Genomic DNA, 25,342 nt, shown 5'->3' on the forward strand with positions numbered 1-25,342 from the left:
TACCCCTGCAGGACCTAGGCAGCGGGGCAGCTATCTCTACACGTCCAACTTGATTGCCCCATGCATTTATATTGGTTGACCAGTTGGCTGGATTGTTGCATATATATTTTTCTTTGTTCTACTAATGACCTGAACTTTGTAACATGCTGATTAAAAAGTCCCAAAATGTAGAAAGAAAACCAACAAAGCGTGTCTCTGTCTCATTAAACTAACTGGCCCAGGCATCTGCTCAGGACATCCGTGAACAAGTCAGACAGAGCAGACTTATCCCCGTGCTGACGGCTCAGACCCATCAGACCATCATCTTTCCAGGAAGCAGTGGTCTCTGTTTGCTTCTTAGGAAAACTCCAGCTTTTAAACATTTCAAACGGAGAAATGTGATTGTTTTTTTTTTTTGGGGGGGGGGTGCTTTTGCTAATATGACTTAATAGGCTGCAGCTAGCTTCTTGGAAACCAAACCATCTTTTCAATAAGGCTGAAAAATCGTTTCCTTTGACTGAAAATGAATGCCTTCAATTTTAAAAGAACTCTACGTAGAGCTCAGACGAGCCCCACATGAGTAAAAGGTCACCCTGGAGAATCGTCTAATGTGACAGAGGCAAGAGGCCTGAGCTCTTAAAATTGTTTGGATCAAATATAAAGACCAGATTCAAAGTTTAATTTAATCTCTTTCTGTAATTTTACTCATCTCAGAGATGAAGTGCTTTTCAGATTCTATTATTTTTTACTCCAATCGCAGATTCTCTCTGATATAAGAGAATAATTGCACATTTTATGAGGTTTGTAGGTTAACTGAGAACCGTCATCTGCAGGAGAGGGTAGTTCTCTTATTGACTTGTTCATTGGTGGTGGTTGACATAGTTGGGCGTGTCTGACGTTTTTCCTCTATCAGTTTCTATCCATTTTCTTTAGAAAGCGTAGGCTTCCACTTGCATTCCTTGCATCGCAGCGGAGTCAGGCTTTTGCTACTCTGTCCTGCTGCCGGAGCTGAGAGCAAGAGGAAGAACGCTTTGGGGTCGGGGTGTGCGTGAAGAGAATCACGCTTCTGTGTGAGACATCACTTGAGGAGGAGGTGGTGCTTGTGGTGGCTGCACGTTGTCGTGTCTGTAACTTATTCTGGCGAACAGTTGGCATTGTTTTAGGGCGTGAGGATGGAGTGGGCTGACTGCCCAGTTCTAATCATTCAAGAAACCCTGGTGTTATTATAGCTCCATCTTCAGACTCAGGCCTCCCCCGCTTAGCTCCCCACGTCCCCAGGAACAGAGCTGCTGAGCGAGGGGTGCTGGCAGTGACAAGGTGGTTCGCTCCTCACTTGCTCTCTGCCGCATGCCTACCCTCCCCCAAGCACACACCGGAGCCCCTTCCGTTGCTTCTGCTGCCCGAGTCCTGTGGGTAAATGAGCTGCAGCCCTTGTGGGCCGAACACTTGGTTGGATGTGTGGACAATTTAAAAAGGGAAGGCCTAATCTTCACCCTGCAAGAACTGGAAATCTTTTTTTTTTAAAATAACTTAACTAAATAAATAAAATTTAGTTAATTAATGAATGGCTGCGTTGGGTCTTCGCTGCTGCACGCGGGCTTTCTCTAGTTGCGGCGAGCGGGGGCTACTCTTCGTTGCGGTGCGCGGGCTTCTCATTGCGGTGGCTTCTCTTGTTGCAGAGCGTGGGCTCAGTAGTTGTGGCTCGCAGGCTCAGTAGTTGTGGCTCACGGGCTCTAGAGCACAGGCTCAGTAGCTGTGGCGCACGGGCTTAGTTGCTCTGCGGCATGTGGGATCTTCCCGGACCAGGGCTTGAACCCGGGTCCCCTGCGTTGGCAGGCGGATTCTTAACTACCGCACCACCAGGGAAGTCCAAGAACTAGAAATCTTGTTGGTGTTCACTTACATTCATATTCAGTAGGTATGAAAATTAGCGTAAATTATTATACCATTTAATGGGTTGGTACAGAAAGAAACCCTCTACTAAATTATACATGGAAACAATCCAACACAGGACTTTAAGGGAAGGGCTGATAAATTCAAACAAGGACACATCAGCCAAAATTTTCTTCTGACTCTCACCCCATCTCCATCCTGAAGACCCCGCGAGGCGCTGAGGCCAGTAGCTCACAGAGGATGTTCCCAGCCAGGACTAGCGCGGAGCTTGCGGGGGCATCCTCAGTGGAGAGGGGGGGCTGCTGGTGCTTGGCGGTGAGTCCAAGAGTCAGGTAGACACTAAGATACGGGCTTTTTCTCCTGCCTTTCAGAATGCTGATCCATGTTAGCATTTATTCAGACTTCATGGCTGTCTTGTGAGGCCGATGGCAGTGGTGACACCCCCAAATTATAGGCAGGACACTGAGAACCAGGGGACAGAGTAACACTGTTGGGTCCTCAAGGTTGGGGGTGGAGACCCGAGCCCGGCCGGATGGCTCAGCAGAACAAAGTGAGAATTCCAGGTGTGTGTGTCCAAGTAGCCAAGAGCGGGGCACGGTGGTGAGTGGGCAGGCCCTGGAGGTGGACAGCTGTGTCCAGTCCTGTCTCAGCCACTCGTTCGCTTTGTGACCCTGCACACATGTTGATCTTCCTGAGCTTGGCCTCGTCACCCCTGAGGTGGTCAGGATACTGGTGCCGGTTTCTCAGCATTGTGGTGAGGGTGACATGAATCGTCAGTGTAGGGAAGGTTACTGATGAGTAAACAGTACTTCCTAAAGCAGCACTTGCTGCTCCTATATGGTTGTTATTCTTTCTGTTGTCATTAGAGTCTCACATGTTTGCTTTCAACTTAAAAGTATGGATTTTAGAGCGTAAGGAGCAATAGAAATCTTCACTGTTTCCCACGGAGGAAGAGAAACAGAGCCAAGGAGGTTGTTGTCCATCTGGGTGAACAGAGGCCAGGACCCCATTTTGGCCGTGTCATTTGATGCCTCTCACGTGACGAGTTCCCCACGGAATGCAGCTTGTTCAGTCATGCACACGTGGTCATCGCTGGAGCTCCCTTCCCCACAGCTCTAGTCATGGGGACCCTGAAAACTTATAGGGAAGAGAACAGACTCCAGGGCATGGGCAGGTGCCTGTCCAAGGAAGGGTGGAATTTTCTTAGCAACCACAGGACCACAGAGGCTTCTGTTGGTAAAAATAATCAATGAACAATCAATGATAAGAATAGAAAAGAGTTTTTGTTGATCCAAACTGAGGACTATAGCCCAGAAGCCAGCTTCCCAGATTTCTCTGAGAAGCTTCTCCGGAGAAGCAGGGCTTTCAGCCCAGTTTTACGTCTTGTCAGAACAAAGAACGTTCAACAAGTCAGGGAGACATTTCTTCAAGGTTTCAAAAAACAGACCAGCACGTACACAGTGAGTCAGCATGGCCTTGGCACCAGGGAAGGGAGGCTCATCATCAAAGGAGGCCCAGCGCTGGCATCCCAGGAAGAGGGGCCTTTAATCTTTATTTTGAACATGGACATTCTTTACTTTTGGTCAGTGTGTGCTTTTCTTTAATTATTAAAGCAGATGTACAATGTATGTTTGATAGACCACAAACAGGCTGTTTTAGTCAGCATCAAATTCAGGTTACCTCATGTAAGCCAGAATGACTTCCCCAGACCTCAATATGTGAGAATTTCTTTATTTTAAAGGAACAGCGTTATAGAAGATATAATTTCATATGCCATACAGTTCACCTCTTTAAAGTGTATAATTAATGGTTTTTAGTATATTCACAGATATGCAACCATCACCACAGTCAATTTTAGAACATTTTCATCACCTCAAAAAGAAACCCCATACCCTTTGTCTATCACCCCACTAACCCAACAAAGTACAAGCAGGAAACTGAGAACCAGAGGACAAAGTAACATTGATGGGTTTTTGTTACATTGCTTGAAAAAAAAAATTACGACACAGAAGGTATCGCTGCTTTAGATTCTATCTGTAGTATATACCAATTCAGTTTAATGAGACACTCTGTGTGTGTGTGTGTGTGTGTGTGTGTGAGAGAGAGAGAGAGAGAGAGAGAGAGAAAATGAAGGGGAGAGAGCAGGTGTTTGCTGTGACTTTGCTCACTGTGACACTGCTCTAGCCGCCCCCTCTGTCACATTCCCTTGATTGGGGGCCCAGTTTGGTCAATGAGTCCCATTTTGGGCTGCGAGTTGGGTAGAATCATAAGGTTCCTTCCCTGTTGTGGGCCGAGTACTCAGAGCCGTCTGCGTAGAGCTGGGAGCCCCTCTCTAGAAGCACCGCCCTCTACATCTCAGGTTTCTCATCTGGAACTTACTTCACTCTAACTCCCCCACCCCCATCTGGTACCGGCCCTAACCCCTCGGTCAGGTATCTGGTGACCTCTGCCTTGGTCCCCTTTCCAAGCTCAGCATCAGGCGCTCTGCCCTGAAGGTGGCATTGTCCCACCAGACGAGGTGGATGTAGCAGGTGCTGGTGGCATTGACCCCACTTACCAGCCCGTAAACAGCAGCCTTGATATTTAGGCAGTGGTACAAGAGGTTACAAAATGTGGTAACCCCATACACGTGGCTGTTCCTGAATTCATTTCCTCTGAAACGTACCAGGTGGAATCAAAGGTTATGATTTGGGCTTCTCTGAACAGGCAAATGAATACTCTTAGTCTTGCACTTTCTTTAACCAAACTGCAAGGTGATCACTATTCACTTAGTGTGATAAGTGTGTCCTTGAACATGAAATGAAAACTGTTCATTATAATTAAGAAGGAGGAGAAAGAGACCTGTGTTTTTTTAATTTTTATTTATTTATTTATTTATTTATTTATTTTTGGCTGCGTTGGGTCTTTGTGACTGCGCGCGGGCTTCTCACTGTGGTGGCTTCTCTTGTGGCGGAGCACGGGCTCTCAGTGCACAGGCTTCAGTAGTTGTGGTGCATGGGCTTATTTGCTCTGTGGCATGTGGGATCTTCCCAGACCAGGGATTGAATTTGTGTCCCCTGCATTGGCAGGTGGATTCTTAACCCCTGCACCACCAGGGAAGTCCTGGGACCTATGTTTGAGGTCCCAAAAGAATCATTTAAGAAATGGATAATTCAACAAACATTTGTTTGTTACCTCTTGTGTTTGGTGCAACGGGATTTGAAGTTGAATAAAGCAAGTCCCTAACACCGGGTAGCTCAGAGCCCAGTCATGGAGACAGAAGTGCACAGCTGACTGCGTTTCAGACCAGACTTTATCCAAAGAAGCACTATTACAACAGCCTTGATCAGTTAGAAGACCAAGTTGCAGATTAAGCCTGTGGTAGACTCAGCGGGCTGCTGTTACAGTTCATTTCTTCTGGGGGCGCACGGTGTATTGGGGTTCGTGTCCTCTCTTTACACAGACCCCCATGTGGGTGGTCACTATGCCGGTGTGCCCGCCAGCCCAGGACCTGCTGCCCCGGGTGCCTGATGGCTGGCCATCTCTCTCTGCCACTGTCCAGGACTTTAGCACATGTCCAGAACCGTCACGAGTGATTTTCGTGTTTGGTCTGGGGAGTGGTAGAATGCTGATGTTTCTTTCCTTTTTTCCCCCAGTCCCTTTATGCTTTAGAACAGTTTCAGGTTCAAAGCAAAACTGAAGGAAAGGGACAGAGATTCCCCTATGCCCGTGCCCCACACGTGCATGGCTTCCCCCACTATCAACATCCATCCCCCGCCAGAGCGGTACCTTTGTCACAACCAGTGACTCTACACAGATGTGTCATAACCACTCAGAAGCCATCGTTGATGGTAGGGTGCACTCTTGGTGTTGTATGTTCTGTGGGTTGGGACAAATGTACGTCTTGATTTTAACAGTCTTACGTGGGTGGTCATGAAAAAGAAAAGCATTATCCTTTCCTGCTATTGACACCAAGAATTAGTGGCTTTTACGTCATATAGGCTTTAGCTTTGGGAAAGGTCTATGCTATTTGGAAGAAAGGGCTTTGTTTAATTTACCTCCATTCCCACCCAACAAATCCCACTTCGAAATAAAAAAAATAAAGGAATGGAAAAGAGAGAAGCATTCACTGGGGTGAAGGTCGGCAGTGGACAGGCTGCCCCCTTTTCAGAGTGCACGTAGTTACAGCTTGGCCTGCTTGTTGGATTGGTAGCCAGGTGGTCTTTGTTCCAGGCACCGGTGACAGGTGAAAGGCAGGTGTAATTAAGATCATTCTCTTAAGCACCTTGCTCATCATTCATTTTCAGCGTTGCATCAGCTCGTGCTGCCTGGCCTGATGGAGCCACAGGTTTGCTCCAGAACATCAGGACTCAAGCCCTTCTCGGCTTTCCTCTGGGCTCTGTTTCCGGTACCCACCTGCCCCGCAGCAGAGGCCAGGCATGCTGTTTTGAAACAGTAGTGAAATTTACAGTGGCGAAACAATAAATGTATGTTAACTTCAAGGAAGGCAGACACTCCTGAGAGGGTCTTGGGGGCCTTAATAAAGCATTTCAAGGAAGCGGAGTATCGAATTCATGCTTTTTGTGCTAAAAACATTAAGGTATTTAAATGTGTTATTCTGATCCCTGTTGCAGCCTGGGAACAGGAGGATCCAATATCTTTTATTTAAAATCCCAGCCTTCCTCGACTGCGCCATTCTTTTGAGCCTAGTACAGGAGGAAACAGAGTCTATAACCAGTCGACGTTGGTGAATATAAAACTGTGTGTAATTCACAACATACAACCTAGTAAAGTTTTTATAAAATGCGGTTGCCCAGATCTTAATCGATTCGACACCATTTAATAGAGATGTTAGGTTTTCAGAAGCCAGCCTCCTGTCTGAGTGCCCCTTGAATTGCTCTGTTTCCCGGACACATGATAAAATTGTCACGGACGCAAGTACGGATGATAAATTCTGAACCCCCCAAGCAGGGTATCCTGATTTCAAAGGGGGCCCTTTCTCAATTGCAGAGTAAGCTGATCTTCAGCAGACGGGGTGTCCTCCCTTTACCGAGAGCCCTCTGAAAGCCTGAGCTGCCCCGGCAGCATTTACGGCCGTGGCGCAGGATCAGGTTATAAGGGTTTTTGTTCACTTAATAAGGAGGATCAGGTTCCCTCTCGACTCGCAGCGTTAGATGGTTGGTCTGCACCCCTGAGGCTGGGGAGGACGGGGGGGCCGTCACCAGGCAGGTAGTGGTCGAGGTCAGTGATAAATAGATTGCTTCATCTCAGTTGGTAGCATCCTTCTCTTTGAAATTCCTGTTTGTGGAGGAAATTTTTAGAGTTTGGAATCAAGATGTAGAGGCTGTATTAGGATGACTTCAGATGACTAGAAGATCTGGTCTTAAAATTCTTCATCCTTAAATGCCAGGTGATTCATCCCGGTGAAAGTGCACGAGCGAGTTTGTTTTTCAAGGTCCGAACGTAGGAGAATCAGGACTGTATTTTGTGCAGTGCATGTGTGTGTACAGCCCTGAGAGATCAGGGACCCCTTCAAACTTTATGTGATTCTTAAATATTAAACATTGAATGAGGTAAATGAACCTTTTAAACAACGAGGATATTATTAGTAGTAAAGGTTAATATATTGTTACAGTGGCAGATTTATATAAATGGTATTTTTTAAAAGCCTCTCAAGGTCTCTTTTGCTTCCACCCTTCTTCTCCCCCCCTCCCCTTCCTCCTTCCTCTCCTCCCCCCACCTTTTTTTTTTTTTTGCGGTACGCGGGCCTCTCACTGTTGTGGCCTCTCCCGTTGCGGAGCACAGGCTCCGGACGCACAGGCTCAGCGGCCATGGCTCACGGGCCCAGCCGCTCCGCGGCATGTGGGATCCTCCCGGACCGGGGCACGAACCCGTGTCCCCTGCATCGGCAGGCGGACTCTCAACCACTGCGCCACCAGGAAAGCCCTCCTCCCCCTTTTTGATAGAGCTTGAAGATGAACTCAACTGCTGCTTTTGAAAGTTGAGTTATACCTAAAGACTCTTTTCTGGAGTGTGGAATCATTTACCCTTAATATTTTTGAAAAATGAATACTTAGACCATGTTGAAAATCATCTTTGCAGTTATAGGACGCCATGGAAATTTTAAGCTTTCTGCAGCTTGAATTTAATATATGCCCACATATATGTATTAAGTTCCATATTAAGTTCCTAAAATGACCACAGAATTGCTCCACCAGGATATAAGGCAAGATGGCAGGGCATCTGCCTGTGTCCTGCCCCGCCCGGCGCAGTCAGAATCGTCATATTGCGCCTGTAGTATGCACTCAACCTTCAGTGTGATCAAAGGGAGGCTGCCCTGTGGCTGAAACTGGCAAAATACTGGAAATGTTATCAGAACTTGTACATTTCAGTCGTACCAAAATAAGTAATGCCATTGGTATATCTGGGCCCTTAGATTCATTTCTCAGCAGATCCAGTGGCATGTTGGCCTGTATTTCATAGGGTTGGCTGAACCACATCAGGGTTCGCAGTTATTTCATGCAGATATTTATCACCAATAATGAGATACAGGCCATCATCTTATTCAATCAGCAAGTTCAGTGCTTACTCTACTAACCACTGAGCTGAATAGTTATTAATAGGGCAAAGGTACTGAGGTATTCGAGATTGCGATAGAGTGTGATTTCAGACTTAAATCCTTGTGTGAAGAGCAAATACACGGTGAGGTGCTTAGATAGAAAGACTTTGGAGGATTTGTGCCACCGGCATCCCCGAGACCATCTGTAAAGACTGGGTAAGCCCGTGTCTGCTACGTCTTCAAAGTGCTTATGCAAGATGATACTCAGGGACTCACTGTTGGCTTATAATAGTCAAAGCATCGTGATTGAGAGAGGCCGGGGAAAGAGAGCAGGCTTACGTGCTGGCCTTTCCCAGGAGAGCCCAATGCCAGAGAGCATTGCCAGACATATGTCATTAAGAGCTGTCACAAAAAGCCTGTAATAAGCCTGTAATGTTTCCAAGGATATTAGTAGAAAACAGAATCAAGACCATTTGCTTGTTTGGTCAGGAAGTTTGCAAACAGTGTCCGTTCCTAGACCACAGGAAAAGTGGGGTGTTTTTATCTGCTTCCGAGGGTAGTAAGTTTAGATCTTATAGAGGCATCTGGTCATTTTGGGAATGCTTTCATTCACCATGTTTCTAGGCCTGTTACTTACATGGAAGTTAACTTTTTTTTTTTTTTTTTTTTGCGGTACGCAGTCCTCTCACTGCTGTGGCCTCTCCCGTTGTGGAGCACAGGCTCCAGACACGCAGGCTTAGAGGCCATGGCTCACGGGCCCAGCCGCTCCGCGGCATGTGGGATCTTCCCGGACTGGGGCACGAACCCGTGTCCCCTGCATCGGCAGGCGGACTCTCAACCACTGCACCACCAGGGAAGCCCCGGAAGTTAACATATTTTTGTGTGAAATTGACATATTTTTTCCTCTTGTTCATAGTTACGGTTAGAGATGTGATTAGTCTTAGAATCATGATTGTGGTAGTTAGTTCCCATTGATTGAAAGCCCACTGTATGAATCGTGGGTTGGCAGTGAGGCTGGGGTGAGGGGCGGGCAGGATGCGAAGGAAGGAAAGGTAAATCTAAGAGACGAACAAACACACCCTACAGAATGGATGTGGCCAATTATACTGGAAATATAGAGTTCATAGAAATAAATACACCTGTTAGAAAATTTGGGGATCAGTCCTTAAAACATTGGTGCCCCCCCATGTGGTCTGTCATCCTTTCTGCTCTTTTATGAGGCAGCCAATGAGGTTAGAGAAGGAATAGTAACTTTAGTCCTATAGCATTTTGTAGGAAACCCCACCTTTTATATTACCAATAAGATGTGGTTTTGAAATTTGTTTTTAACTTTTATATTGGAGTATAGTTGATTTACAATGTTCTGTTAGTTTCAGGTGTACAGCAAAGTGATTCACATACATATATCTATTCTTTTTCAGATTCTTTTCCCGTTTAGGTTATTACAGAGTATTGAGCAGAGTTCCCTGTGCTCTACAGTATGTCCTTGTTGATTATATTAGTGTGTATATGTTAATACCAAACTCCTGATTTATCCCTCCCCCCTACCTTCCCCCTTTGGTAACCATAAGTTTGTTTTCTAAGCGTGTGAGTCTGTTTCTGTTTTGCACATAAGTTCATTTGTATCATTTTTTTAAGATTCCACATATAAGTGATGTCATATGACATTTGTCTTTCTCTGTCTGATTTCCTTCACTTAACATGACTGTCTCTAGGTGTATCCAGGTTGCTGCAAATGGCATTATTTCACTCAATTTCAGATGTGGTCTTGAAATTTTTAAGGATTGAGAGAAACACCAAATGATGGGAGGGTCTCCATAGCACCTTAATCTTCAGAGGAAATGCTGGGGTGGTAGGACAGAACCCTTCACTGCTGAAGCTGCCACAGCTAGAAACTCTCATCCCTGAAAGACCCCTCAGGTGGGGTGCCACTTTCTCAAAGCCTTCAGCTCGTGGACGGCATTTTTCTCTGCAAGTTTTCATCCTGCTTTTTAGAGTGTGTCCTGCACTAGCCCCCATTTGTGAGGCTGCCTCTTGGTCAGGCACTGTATTCTTTGGAAAAAAACCTGGACTGCTTGTTGAGCTCTTGCATCTCTCCGAGGCACCATCTCTCATGGCTTCCTCATGGATTGGGTTGGTCAAAAAGTTCGTTCAGGTTTTTCCATAAGATGTTAACCCAACCCAATAGAATACAGCCCCTCTCTACTTGTAAGTGTTTACGTTGAGGGAGCACTTCAGTCTCCTCTAGAGCCATTGAGTGATTGAGTTTAAACTTCACTTCTTTGTACCCACAAATAAGCCAGCCCACAGGCTCCCATTGGGTTCCACTAGACACGCCCCCATCCTCCTGCTACCCGTCTCCCCTGAGTCCCACCTTTGCTGCTGGGCTCCGGGGCCCATCCCAAGCTGCCTTTTGGAGCTTCCAGCTATGGTGAAATGCACTGCAAACTGGGACATGTGGTTAAGTGTGACAGCCTTACACATTTTGAGTCAGAGCACAGATGTAGGACATTCCAGAAGAGGGTAACTGTCCAAGAAGCCTGGACCACTGGCCCTATGTAAGTGCACCAAATATATCTAGAGAAAGAACACAGGGGTCAGAGGGATGTTAGTAAGGCAGCCATGGAAACATTTATTAAGCAGGTATATGATCGTTCAGTTATTTTTAGATTTTAGACTCATATGTTAGGTGTTTGTATATTACAAACTCTATATGATCTTAAATTTTTTTAAACTGTATGAAATTTTTGAGGTGCTACAACTTTTAAAACATTCAGGATAACTGACTGCTTATAAGAAATTAGGTGTAATGCTTTTTTTTTCGTAAATATTATTATTTTTTATTAGTTTCTGCTTTATAACAAAGTGAATCAGTCATACATATACATCTGTTCCCACATCCCTTCCCTCATGCATCTCCCTCCCTCCCACCCTCCCCATCCCACCCCTCCAGGCGGTCACAAAGCACCGAGCTGATCTCCCTGTGCTCTGCGGCTGCTTCCCACTATCTATCTACCTTACGTTTGGTAGTGTATATATGTCCATGCCTCTAGGTGTAATGCTTTTTTCAGTGGTTTTTTAATCAAAGAAAATCTCTTTCATGGGATAGTATCTTTAATGGAAAAATAGAAACTTTCACAAATGAGATCATATATGTTGGCTTCTGCATCATTAAAAAAAGAAACCTAGGAAGTCTTGTATACCTTATTTTGGTTGGTATTTTTCCCTCTTACCCACATATGGGAGGCACTCAGACAGGAAGCTATTTTAAAGGAAATTCCAACCCAAATTTGTTCTTATTCGTTGGGGTTTAAAAGCAAAGAACCACCTACAAATGTCAAGCTTGAAAAAAAAGAGGATGAAATTCACTGTTTCGAATTAATTTTGTTATTCTATGAAAATTTTACATGACTCTTGTGCTATGGAAATATAAACTTAGCTAATTAAAACGCTGAGCGAGAGAGAACTTGTTATCCTGTCCAGAACGGCGCTGGCTGCTTCAGTGTGGTCTACGGACAGCAGCATCCGGTCACCAGGAACTTGTCAAAGTGCACATTCCTGCTGCACATTCCTGGATCCCACCCCAGACTTCCCGAATCAGAATGTGTACTTTTACAAGCTTTCTAGGTGGTTCTGATGGTCGCTTAAATATTGAGACTCAGTGATCTCGGGCAGTGGTCTTCAGACGTCCATTTCAGTCATGAGACTGTCCACATGGGATAAAGAAATTTGGAAGTCGAGTTAGTGGACGTGTGTAGTGCGTCTGGTTGATTGGTAAGTGTTGCGGCCCTGGTCGAAGTTCTCTTGGGTGCCCCTGGGTGGAGAGCCTGGTAACACCCCTGGTTCATCTGAGCTCAGTTTACAAATCAGTCACGGAGATCCAGCCCGTTTTTGACAAATGGGGCAGCTGAGCTCTGAGAAGGGAAGGGATTTGGTTAAGCTTGATTTTGCAAATATCAAAATTTAGAAACTCTGGTGATACTGCAAATCCGAATTTAAAAACTCACTCTGAGACCAGGGCTTTTGTAGATCAAATAAATGAGTGCATGGACACTAATCTTATAAAAGTAGTTACCAAAGGTTTTACTTAACGGTTATATTTGAAATAACTTTTAAAAGTGAGTTTTAAAATTTCAGGAACATGTATCTCATAAAATGAGGGACTCCAGGATACTGAATATTTTTAAATCAAAAGGCAAGTTTGTTTTGTGTGTTAAAATCTGTTGTGTTAGCCAAAAAAAGTGGGTAGAAAACCTCTCCAGTTGATTGAAGATCTTTGAGTTGATATTTTTATTCATAATGCACCAAAATAGGTTATACAGGTGACCCAGCACCTAGCTTGGCTCAGATATGGTCTGGAATTCTTATTATATGGGTTGAATGTGTTATACACTGGGACTACTTACTTCAGTGTGGCTTGTGATTCCAGGTCACAAATGAAGATTTAAAGAGTGCTGTTAGTGCTTCCTGGTAACTTGGTCTACTAAAATACTACATATGGCTTCAGCGTAGTGAAGCCTATTCAGTTCTGTAAAAATTAGCTGTTTGACATCTGTTTTGAAGGCCTCGTGTGTGTTAGAATTATGTTTTCTCAAGGCATTACAGCTGAGGGCGTAATAAATCGTGGATGAGAATTTCACGCTTCCAAAACACTGGGATATGACTTGGTTTATATACCCCTGTCAGGGTTTCTCTTTACTTTTTGCTTTTTGGGAAAAGGCGGCTTTTGGACTTGCATAGATTTTACTTTAAGCCCTCAGAATTAGGACTTCACTGGACCTACCTGAGATGCGGATCTCAGACAGGCAGGCGCAGTGAGCCTGTTGGACTTGCTCCTGTCTCACGTTGGTTGGCTTAACTGCTAAACCCCCAAAAAGAAAAGCGACAGCTGCAACCTCGGATGTTCTCAGCACCTTCCCTGGTCCACCACCTCGGCCCTTCAACCTCCCAAAACCCCATATTCGCTTGGCTGGGCGTCTGCCCCTGGGCTCCCTTCTCTCCAGACCACACCTGGTCACCTTGCTTGGTCACCTGGGTGGCACATAGAATCTCAAGGAGCTCCAGCCTTAGTCCGGTCCAGTGCTGTTGAAGAGTCTGTTCACGCTCCCTTGTGATGTCTTTCTGGAAGCAGAAGAAGAGGTCAAGATGAAATGATGGCACTGTTAGGTGAAGTTCTATTAATGAATACGTTGTTCAGTAAAGTTGGTGAAAGTGAAAAATGTCTTTCAGTTTTACTTAAAACTGAATGAATTTTTGGCCAACCCAATACTTCAAGGAGTGAACAGTTGTCCTTGAAGAGTGATTGATGTCATCACGGAGAGGCATGATGAACGCAGAGATCCCCGGAGTCCCTGCGTTCACGGTACCCTAGTGTCTTCCTCGTTGCTTTGTAAAGTCCCTAGGCCAGAAGAAAACGGAATAGTTTCTAACTGTTGGGTAGGTAAAGTCAAACAGTTGAAGAAGGATTCTGTCCTAACCACTGAGCAGACGTTTGAAACAAGCGTGCACCTAAATGCAAAGAGATCATACTTAGTTTCTTTCATCCGTAAGGGACCATAACCATTTCCGATGGTAAAGGTGGGGGGCACCTGTAGGGCACTGTTCGGCTTCTCAAACCTTGACCTAAGAGTGGATTCCGCCCCCCTCACTTCCTGTTCCACAGTGACCTTTCCTGGGGCATTTGCTTTGTATCCCGGCAGCCATGAGCACTCAGCTTCGCAAAGATAGATCACAAAGAGGGATGTAGTGTGAGCTAATGCTGAAACTGTGAGCTCTTTCCAGCTGGTGTTTTGTACCGCCTGACAGATGCTGTGCTTCCCTTGGACATTGGTAATTACCCCTTCGGTACCCCAGGGGCGCACACACATGGTCTGGGAATCATGGGTCAGATGGCGTGCACTTCTCAGGTGTGTCCGTTTATTGTTTCCAATAATTGAGATTTTGGGGTGAGGTAGGAGACAACATTTGTTTCACACCTGCTAGGTAACATATGGCTTCACATAAATACATCACAACCATCTCATGAGGCGGGTGGTTATCATTTTCCCCATTTCATTGATGAAGGACAAGGACTCGTAGAATTATTTCCCTGTTTAAACCATTAGTAGGAGGCCCAGGAAAAGGTCATGCTCAGCCATTTAAATTTGAATCCTAGGGCTTCCCTGGTGGCGCAGTGGTTGAGAGCCTGCCTACCGATGCAGGGGACACGGGTTCGTGCCCCGGTCCGGGAAGATCCCACATGCCGCGGAGCGGCTGGGCCCGTGAGCCATGGCCGCTGAGCCTGCGCATCCGGAGCCTGTGCTCTGCAACGGGAGAGGCCACAACAGTGAGAGGCCCGCGTACCACAAAAAAAAATAATAATAATAAAAATAAATAAATAAATTTGAATCCTCCGCTGTTTTCTCTGTATCACATTTGGTCTCTGCTTCTATGGAGTTCAACAATGGGACGAGAAATCACATTTGTGTCGCAAATGAGAATTACCGGCTGCATCTGCCAATAAGAAATTTAATGAGAAAGAGGAATGTAAAGATCAGCCCTTGGATCCAGGTAGCAGTTACATGCCCTTGGAGGGGACAGACAGAGCTTACACCCCTGTATATTAAAATTGTTTAATTGCTTTCACGTAGTCGACTAGAAGCTCAGGGATAAACAATGAAAGCTTCCAGTAATTTCCTTCCAGGCTACATTAAAGTAGGTCTGTCATCTGCTACCAGAGAGATGGTGGTCTGTTCTGTTCTGCTCTCAACTGTCTAGAAGACCCTCCATGGAAGCTCTTTTTAAGTTCTGCAGCTTGCCTGTTACCTGACGGATGGAGGACCCACCTGAGCCAACGGAAACCGGGCTTTAGGAGGAAGGAGGTGATGGGTGTCGTCCTACTTCAGCCTTGTTAGTATCTGGAAGAAGAGTTACATTTGTTCTGCTCTAACCCGAAGGACACGATTAGGACTTTGAACTATGCTTATCAACAACAAGAAAGCAATAATAATTTTCAGTGGTTGCAACTTCCCCAAGGAGGCAGTACATTCCAACCCATCACTGAAACTACCCGTGAAGATGATACGAGAGAGCGTAGGTCACACGACACGGCTCCTACAGCCCTTTCGACCCTTAGATTCTGCCTGTCCAGCTTGCGCGTCCTCGTTCCTTTGGAACGAGCAAAGGCTTCCAGAATACCTGTCGGCGGGTTTAGCTTGCTGTCTCACCAAGCGCATTTCCGTCCAGGGCTGGTAAAATGGAAGTTTTCTGTTGGAAAGCGGTATTCCTGTGGGTTGGAGGCCATATGAAGGATGCTACTGAGAGAATCTTTGAGGGTCCCTTCTAGCTTGTAAGTGCAGTCCACACGTAGGTGCGGAGGGCTATCTCCGGGAAGCCCAGAATGGTCTTTTGCTCTGTGTGTGTGTGTGTGTGTGTGTGTGTGTGAGTGATTTAGGGATTTACCTGTACATTTCACAGGTCCAATACCAGCTTACCAGTTTAAAATGTAGAACAGGTCAGTCCTGATACACTAGTGGTTTTATCATGTCGTTTTATTATCTGGTCTTAGAGTCTGAACAAACACTTCCTCATAAGTAACGTTGCCGTGCTTTGGACCCTGTAGATTTAGATTGGCTCTTCTTCCCAGGGGGGCTTATGGAACATAGCCCACCTTCGTTGATTCACTGTGGACACAACCCCTCTTAGGTACTGGCTACCTTACCTTCTCCGTTGGGGCCATGCCTGTGCGCAGTTCAGTTCTTACAGACCTGCTGCCCTGGGCTCCTCTTCGTCAGCCCTCTGCCTTGATGGCCCTTCAAACGCTGCCTCTGTCTCTGGGGTGGGGATGGAGGAGTCTTCCTTCTTTGCTCTCACACCAGTCCTCTTTGTGCCCTTCTCAAGCCCTGCCAATTTTCGTTCCCTTCTCTGAAAGCAGGTTTTATAGAAAATTCCCTTGCCAGCCCTGGGTTATGTATGACGGAGGCAAAGCCAAACTGGGGTCTGTGCTAGTTTTCTGAGTTATCGGGAAGACGTATCCTAAGACCTCTGTAACCAGCTTCGCTGCCTTGATCATTCGGGAGGGCACACGTGCCTAGGAGGAGTTTGCGCGTACGGATCCCGCTGAGCGGCGCGATTACCAACGGGCTGTGCTTTAAGTTAGTCTGAGTTGTGTATTTCATCTGTGAAGTTGGCAACTACTTGAAAGCCACAAGCTACTGTTTTCTGAAAGCTTCTTTGCACATGAGCCTAAAACGCCTGTATTGAATTTGGAAATTGTCCAATAACTGCCCTTTTAATGCAGTGAAATGTAGATTACAGCTGTTTCCTCTGGAAAGACTCAGAGAGTCATAACGCCTCTCTCTTCTCCTCCAGAGTGTCCCCTCTGCAGAAGTCGGAGATAGTGGATGTGGTGAAGAAGCGGGTGAAGGCCATCACCCTGGCCATCGGGGACGGTGCCAATGACGTCGGGATGATCCAGACGGCCCACGTGGGTGTGGGCATCAGTGGCAACGAGGGCATGCAGGCCACCAACAACTCGGATTATGCCATCGCACAGGTCAGTGGTGTGGTCGACCTGCCGTCCCATCTTGTCGACAGCGTTCGCTGGGCATGAGGGCCTGGCTGGTGCTTGACCTTCAGTCCAGCCCTAGACCTCTGCCACCCCTTTGGGAGCCGCATGGAGGAGAAACCACCAGTATATTTGGGTTTCTCTGTTGCCTCGATCTTGTGCAGTTACGAGGCCCTGTCCTGCGGTTTGGGGTTCCTTTCCAGCTGTGGGGCAGGCTGGGCTTTCTGTCGTCCAGGTGAGGTGTCATTCCTGAAAGATGGGTCTCAGTGATTTTATAGTAATAATCCCTTCCCCTCAACTCTGCATCTGCTGCAGAGTTTTCTAATGCTATCCCGTGCCCAAGGATGGCTGTGTTCGTAGCATCCGTTCTCTGCAATTCCTATCCTGATCTCCCTTCTTCCAGAAGGTGCTGGAACCCTCTCTCATCAGCTGTTTAAGGTCAGGGGGAATCGGGGATTCACAGCCGCTGCCCTCTGGGGCTGTGTCCAGGGCTGTCCAGGACCACTGCTGTCAGGTGAAGTGCCTGGAGTGTGAGCCCTGGGTTTGGGCGGCAGTTCCCCTGCAGTCAGAGCACATAGCCTCTGGCAGTTCGGCCACATCCAGCCCATTCCTCTCTGGACCGTACGTTTCAGCAGCGGCTCCTGACCTCCTTAGTAGTTCCTGTCCCTGCAGCCTGAGGCTGAAAGAAATGTCCACTCCACAATGACAGCCCAGAAGTGAAGGAAAATAGCCAACCTCCTGATCCCTGAGGTGCATATCTAGACCGTTGATGCTGCTTGACCGTCAGGAAAATCTAGACATCGTGGAGAGCACAGACTGTTTCCTCCTGTCTCTGGGTCACAGTGTGCTGAGATTAAATGCCTGCTCATTGGCTGTAGTTCCCCCGTATGTCTCCACTGTTCAGTCTTTTGAAGAATGTGTTAACCTAATCACGTGAACACAGTAATAATGGCTTTTTCCTCCTTCAAGCTGAAATATGGGGCTGCATCTTAAACGTGGAGGAGCTTGCTGCAGGCTGGTCCTCTGCGGCTTTGGGGACTCCACCTCCTGGAGCGGGGCTGTGCCTTAGATCCCATCTCCAATTCCCTACCAGCTGGTGGTTGTGCAAACACAGGGAAGAACTGCAGGATCCTCATGGCTCTGAAAAGTGCATGAAATCAGCCTTGTTCCTTTGTTGATTTCAAATAAATCCTTGAGATGATTGCTGACCTCAGTAGGAAGAATAAATTCCGATTTTACAAACTAGGGCTCCTTCACAATAGGTGACCTGCCAAGGGTCTCAGGCCCCAGGGTCAGAGAACAGCGGACCTGCACGTGACCTTGGGGGACCAGCCCCGCACACCTGCCCAGTTACTTTCCCGAGTCAACTACTCCAAGGCCTCTGGGACTCACGCTTCCTGCAGTCTGTCAGCAGCTGTAGATGTTATACACCCCAGCATTATTAAATACTTGAGTTATAGCATCATCTGGCTGGCAGGGATCTTTAGAGATTTCCTAGGAGCTCCAGGCAAATATTTGTCTGTCTTTTTCTTTCAAATGTCTAGGGAAGGGAGATTCCATGATTTGCTTTATTGAAACTGTACTAATAGGATGTGGGATCTGGAGCAGTTGGTCTTTTCAAATTATGAAAGGCCAGTCAAAATTAAAAGCCAATCAAAATCAAAGGAGGGCCGAGAGGGGAGCAGGACTTTGTGAGTCTAGTTAGGGGTTTTCTTGCCCATCCAGCGCAAGCCAGCAGAGGGGAGCTGACGGGTGGCCCCACGTGGCCACCACCCCTCCCGCCCGCCGTCCCGTTCACGCTTAGGCAGAGATCCCGTTATTTGGGGGCTGCGTTCTCCTTGTCCTACACCCTCTCCACCCGACAGTATGCTTCCTCTGCTTTAATTACTAGGTAGGAAATGCCACAATCTGCTGAATTCCTTTAGCTGAAGTTAATCAAATAATCAGTGTCTTTGGTTGAAGTGACGCCTTGCCCTTGATCTGTTTATTTTCATGTGGACGAATACATTTTTGATTGGGTTTTCGAGCACGTGCCCTGGAGAGTCGTTCCAGAAGGGAAGAAGTCAGCTCAAAGACTTGTCCTTGGGAAAATGATGAGGTCGGCAAAGCTCTGGTTCTGTTTCTTCCCCACCGGCCCCTGCTTCTATCCGCAGGAGCGGCCCTGGGACTGACGGCCGGCCCCCGTCTTGCTGCTTTGCTGTGCGTGGGCCGCCCGGGTAGTGCTGAGTCTCCAGCCCTTGGCTGCCTGGTCTCCTCGGGAGAGAGTCATTTGTGCCCCCTGCCTTCTTAATGTTTTTTGAGAGACCTCATGAAAATAGCATTTCGATTTAGGATCTGTTTTTTTTCTTTTTTCTGCAAAGAAGTCACTGTAGCGCCAAGCCAGCGCCTTCTGGATGATTCCAGCAGATGTTCTCTGTACCCATTGAAGGCTGAACTCCAGGGGGTCCAGGTCAAATGCAAACTTCCTTTTTATTTGTTTCGCTAGTTATTTTATGATTCCCCGTTCCCCTCTGGAATCCTTGATGAGCCTTTATGGAGAGTTTTATTTTTCCATATGTACCTACTCCTCCCATTTTGGGGTCTCATTCAGCTTTTCGAGCAGCACATAGATGAGACATCTGCCTTCCCCGATCTGCAGGAACTCACTGAGATGCGATTCACATGGGATTGAGCCCCTGGTCTTAGTGCTAATGCAAACTATTGCATGCCTTCCTCTTGAAAAAGTATTTTTTAAAAAAGATACTGTATTTTCAGGCAGCCTTTCTTTTCTACACATAGTTCAATATAATCTCAAAAGTCATCGGGAACGAATACGAAGTTTACAACAGCAACAGGATTTCTAGTATCTGTGGACGTTCTCACTCCGACCTGGTTCTCTCTCCTGGGAAAGGAAACAGTTTGAGTTGGTGCACTTCCCTGCAACTCAGAACAGGAGTTAAGGTTTTAGTTCAAGGCAACCCAGGAGGGATTCAGCACCCGGCGAGGCCAGTTGAATATACTGTGAATTTAAGCAGGGCTGCACCCACAGACGGCGCATACACGCCAGAGTACGCCCAGGCTGCAACCCAGAAAAACAACCCATTTCCCCCCCTCCGGCTCCTTGTTCACACTTTTGGGGACCTTTGTGAAAGAGGACAGGAAGCGCAAAGCCAGGCTGAGGGGAGGGGAGGCTGAGGAGATACGATGGGAGTGGTGACCCCCTGCCACAAGGAGGATTCAAGTATTTTATTGGGATATTGCTGAATATTTCAGGCTGTGAGAACTAAGCTGTTACATCGCTCTCAGCTTAGGAGCAGCTGCCTGGGGGTGTGTTGTTTGGATGGATGACTGCATCGCACTCCAGCAAGAGGGGCTGTGTACTTGTCAGAGGCCACAAAAAGGGGGAGGACGTGGGTAGAGAAGTGGAGGACAGAGTGTGTGTCTGCGTCTGTGAGTCTCACTGTCCTTAACCTGCAGGCTGACCGTGGAAACAGGTAGCGCACGTATGTGCATCCCTTCTTTTTACAAGGATACTGGGGCGCGAGTGTCCCTGTCCCTTGTTCCTGTTGTCGTCATAAAACCTGTGATTCAATAGAAGCATCTGATTCCCACTGCTCTTTTCTTCCAGTTCTGATGGGTCACCTTTTTTTTTTTTTTTTTTTTTTTTTTTTGCGGTACACGGGCCTCTCACTGCTGTGGCCTCTCCCGTTGTGGAGCACAGGTTCCGGACACGCAGGCTCAGAGGCCATCGCTCACGGGCCCAGCCGCTCCGCGGCATGTGGGATCTTCCCGGACTGGGGCACAAACCCGTGTCCCCTGCATCGGCAGGCGGACTCTCAACCACTGCGCCACCAGGGAAGCCCCGGGTCACCTTCTTTTAATAATTAAGATCCTGAAAAAGAAGTTGCATAAATAGATTTCCACAAGAATAGCCATTCGAAGTCCAGCTGTGTGTTTGGGGAAAAGAAAAATTCTGTAGATTTAAGAGATTTTAGTCATTCTCATCTGGCCTGAAAGCTCTGCCTTTAGAGGGAATGATGTTCTTGGGTTACCTGCAGAATCTGGTTTCCTCCACTCTCTGTCAGTCTTCTCCTCCAGAGGACATTCTGTGGTTCTCCTTCCCAAGTGGTGGGCTCTCCTGGACCCTTTTTCTTTCCTTTTTCAGTTTTCCTACTTGGAGAAGCTCCTGCTGGTTCACGGCGCCTGGAGTTACAACCGGGTGACCAAGTGTATCCTGTACTGTTTCTACAAGAACGTGGTCCTCTACATCATTGAGGTGAGCAAGGCTGCTTCTTCCTTGAAGAGGACAGGCTTTAGGTAATTAGGTCATTTCAGGGAAGGATTTTGTTCAGGGATAAGTAAAAAGATACTCCCCTGATGTATCGAGACCTGTGACACACACACAGCCTCTTTGAAACCGGGGACACCTTCCAGGCCCAGGTTCTCTGGATCAAAAGCCAGGAGTCCCGGGATGCCTTCTCCACACCGCACGCCCTCCTCCCTCTGCCCAGCGGACAGACGGACAGGGGAAGGTCCTCCTCTGCGTGCCCCTCCTGCTGTCACTCACACCCTCCTCCCCCAGGTGGCTAGAGCCTGGGCAGCAGTCGGTGGCTCCTTTCTTGGTGGGCACGGAGACATTCCTAGGCAACCCATCTGTTTTTATCTTGACTCGAATGAAAGGGTTTCTGGCTGGATGTCTCATGGAATCTGCAGGTTTCCTGAGCTTTCATTTATTGCTTCTGGGACATTTGGACGCTGCCACTTCAGCAGGGAGGACGTGGGATTGAGTGGGAGGAAGCCAGGAATGTAATGAAAAATCTCTCAATGAACTCATTGGGTTGTCAGCCTGTTTTTCAAGATGCTGATTCTGTTGTAAGTGAAATAAATGTGCTGTCTGGGACTAGCAGGGCGGACGGGGTGGGCCGAGGGACAAGTGGAAAAGGCACTTCATGTTTGGTCCCGGGGGGACCACCAGCCACCTCGTTCCTCCTTTTGAAGAATAGCTTTGCTATAATGGCGTGGCCGTCATGACTAAGAGATTTCCAGGCGTGTTTCTGAAAGAGGAAGCAGGCAGTCACTCTATGGGAAAATAGAAAAGCAATGGTCATTGTGTGTGGTGCTCATATCTCCTTCTGTTGTGGGTTATTTTGTGTCTGATTTCTCAACTCTTGGCAGAAATAATAACCGAGGCATATGTCCACTTTTTCTGATGTGGTCCCTTAAAATCCTCAACTCAGATCATTGAACAAGTGGTTTGCTCATGGAACTGTGATTAACCATTTCTTTACCAAATTGTCTGTTCCTTCCAGTTGAATATGCAGGTCAGACTTAGAGGTTCACATCACTCACTCTCTAACTGAACTCCTACCAAGTAATTTTCCCAAGTTGCGCAGGTTGTGCACTGCACAAGGCTGCCCAGCCAAAGCGGTCAATAGGGCTGAAACATAGGAACACCTAGAAAAAGAGATGCATTTTTCTAATCTGCACAAAGGGCAGCCCGCTTGCCTTGTCTGCTCGTCTTGTGCTGCTGTGTTCACCTCAACCCGCTCTGAGTAAGAACTTTGCGATGTTACACGTAATGGACTCTGTGGTTTCTGTCTTCTGCCTGTCCACATTTTTGCAATTCCCTTTAGGCGCTTAAAGATGTTTGCCGCCACCCCCCACGGCATTTTTTGCGTCTGTGATAGGAGTCACTCCTGAATGTCACTTGGGGTCGTAGATAATTAGTGCTGTGGACTGAAGTGACGAGCATTGGAGTCTCCATCCCACATAACAGCCCAACTTTCACGGGCATTTTCATCTCCTGGAGGTGCTGGCTTCAGAAGATTTCTCAGTAATCTGTTTTCCTCACAATCAGCACATTACAGATAGTCTAGACTTCTTATCAAAACATTCTCCATGAAGCCCCAATGCTTGAGTGTTCCAGAGCTTCCTTGGGGGCCCTTCTTAGTCATTTACACCTACTATCTTGCCTTTTTCCTTTTTTTAAAGGAAAACTTCAAGTGGGCTGAAGCTGCGATGAGTACAATTTCAGTCTGTCTGAAAAATGCTGTTTGGAACATTTTCAATTCTGAAAGTGCTGGGCGAGTTCCTTACATTAATATTTCAATTGTAGCCAAGCAACAGGGATTAAATGGTCTTTTCTAAACAGCCTTTAAACATTCTTTACAAGATGAAAAATGAATGAATGAATAAATAAATAAATAAATAAATAAAATGTCTCCACTGATCCATGCCCAATTTTCTCCTTAGTATTTCTGGGTGATCTTCATTTTATTTATTATTTATTTATTTGTTAGTTTATATTTTTTCGGGGGTGTTTCAATTTTTTTTTAACATCTTCATTGGAGTATAATTGCTTTACAATGGTGTGTTAGTTTCTGCTTTATAACAAATGAATCAGCTGTATGTATACATATATCCCCATATCTCCTTCCTCTTGTGTCTCCCTCCCACCCTCCCTATCCCACCCCTCTAGGGGGTCACAGAGCACCCAGCTGATCTCCCTGTGCTATGCGGCTGCTTCCCACTAGCTATCTACCTTACGTTTGGTAGTGTATATATGTCCATGCCACTCTCTTACTTCATCCCAGCTTACCCTTCCCCCTCCTCATGTCCTCAAGTCCATTCTCTACATATGCGTCTTTATTCCTGTCCTGCCCCTAGGTTCTTCATAACCCCCTTTTTTTTTTGATTCCATATACATGCATTAGCATACGGTATTTGTTTTTCTCTTTCAAACTTACTTCACGATGTATGACAGACTCTGGGTCCATCCACCTCACTACAAATAACAGCATTTTGTTTTTTCTTTATGGCTAATATTCCATTGTATATATGTTCCACATCTTCTTTATCCATTCATCTGTCGATGGACACTTAGGTTGCTTCCATGTCCTGGCTATTGTAAATAGAGCTGCAGTGAACAGTGTGGTACATGACTCTTTTTGAATTATGGTTTTCTCAGGGTATATGCCCAGTAGTGGGATTGCTGGGTCCTATGGTAGTTCTAATTTTAGTTTTTTAAGGAACCTCCATACTGTTCTCCATAGTGGCTGTATCAGTTTACATTCCCACCAGCAGTGCAAGAGGGTACCCTTTCCTCCACACCCTCTCCAGCACTTATTGTTTGTAGATTTTTTGATGATGGCCATTCTGACTGGTGTGAGGTGATACCTCATTGTGCTTTTGATTTTCATTTCTCTAATGATTAATGATGTTGACCGTTCTTTCATGTGTTTGTTGGCAATCTGCATATCTTCTTTGGAGAAATGTCTGTTTAGGTCTTCTGCCCATTTTTGGATTGGGTCGTTTGTTTTTTTGATATTGAGCTGCATGAGCTGCTTGTAAATTTTGGAGATTAATCCTTTGTCAGTTGCTTTATTTGCAAATATTTTCTCCCATTCTGAGGGTTGTCTTTTGGTCTTGTTTATGGTTTCCTTTGCTGTGCAAAAGCTTTGAAGTTTCATTAGGTCCCATTTGTTTATTTTTGTGTTTATTTCCATTTCTCTAGGAGGTGGGTCAAAAAGGATCTTGCTGTGATTTATGTCATAGAGTGTTCTGCCTGTGTTTTCCTCTAAGAGTTTGATAGTGTCTGGCCTTACATTTAGATCTTTAATCCATTTTGAGGGTTTTTTTGTATATGGTGAGGGAGTGTTCTGATTTCATTCTTTAACATGTAGCTGTCCAGTTTTCCCAGCACCACTTATTGAAGAGGCTGTCTTTTCTCCATTGTATATTCTTGCCTCCTTTATCAAAAATAAGGTGACCACATGTGCGTGGGATTATCTCTGGGCTTTCTATCCTGTTCCATTGATCTATATTTCTGTTTTTGTGCCAGTACCATACTGTCTTGATTACTGTAGCTTTGTAGTATAGTCTGAAGTCAGGGAACCTGATTCCTTCAGCTCCATTTTTCTTTCTCAAGATTGCTTTGGCTATTCGGGGTCTTTTGTGTTTCCATACAAATTGTGGAATTTTTTGTTTTAGTTCTATGAAAAATACCATTGGTAGTTTGATAGGGATTGCATTGAATCTGTAGATTGCTTTGGGTAGTATAGTCATTTTTACCATGTTGATTCTTCCAATCCAAATACATGGTATATCTCTCCATCTGTTTGTATCATCTTTAATTTTTTTCATCAGTTTCTTATAGTTTTCTGCATACAGAATTTTTGTCTCCTTAGGTAGTTTTGTTCCTAGGTATTTTATTCTTTTTGTTGCAGTGGTAAATGGGAGTGTTTCCTTAATTTCTCTTTCAGATTTTTCATCATTAGTGTATAGGATTGAAAGAGATTTCTGTGCATTAATTTTGTATCCTACTACTTCAGCAAATTCATTGATTAGCTCTAGTAGTTTTCTGGTAGCATCTTTAGGATTCTCTATGTATAGTATCATGTCCTCTGCAA

Source organism: Mesoplodon bidens (genome assembly GCF_964165515.1).
Source record: "Mesoplodon bidens genome assembly, chromosome: 17".
In the NCBI taxonomy this organism is placed as follows: Eukaryota; Metazoa; Chordata; class Mammalia; order Artiodactyla; family Ziphiidae; genus Mesoplodon; species Mesoplodon bidens.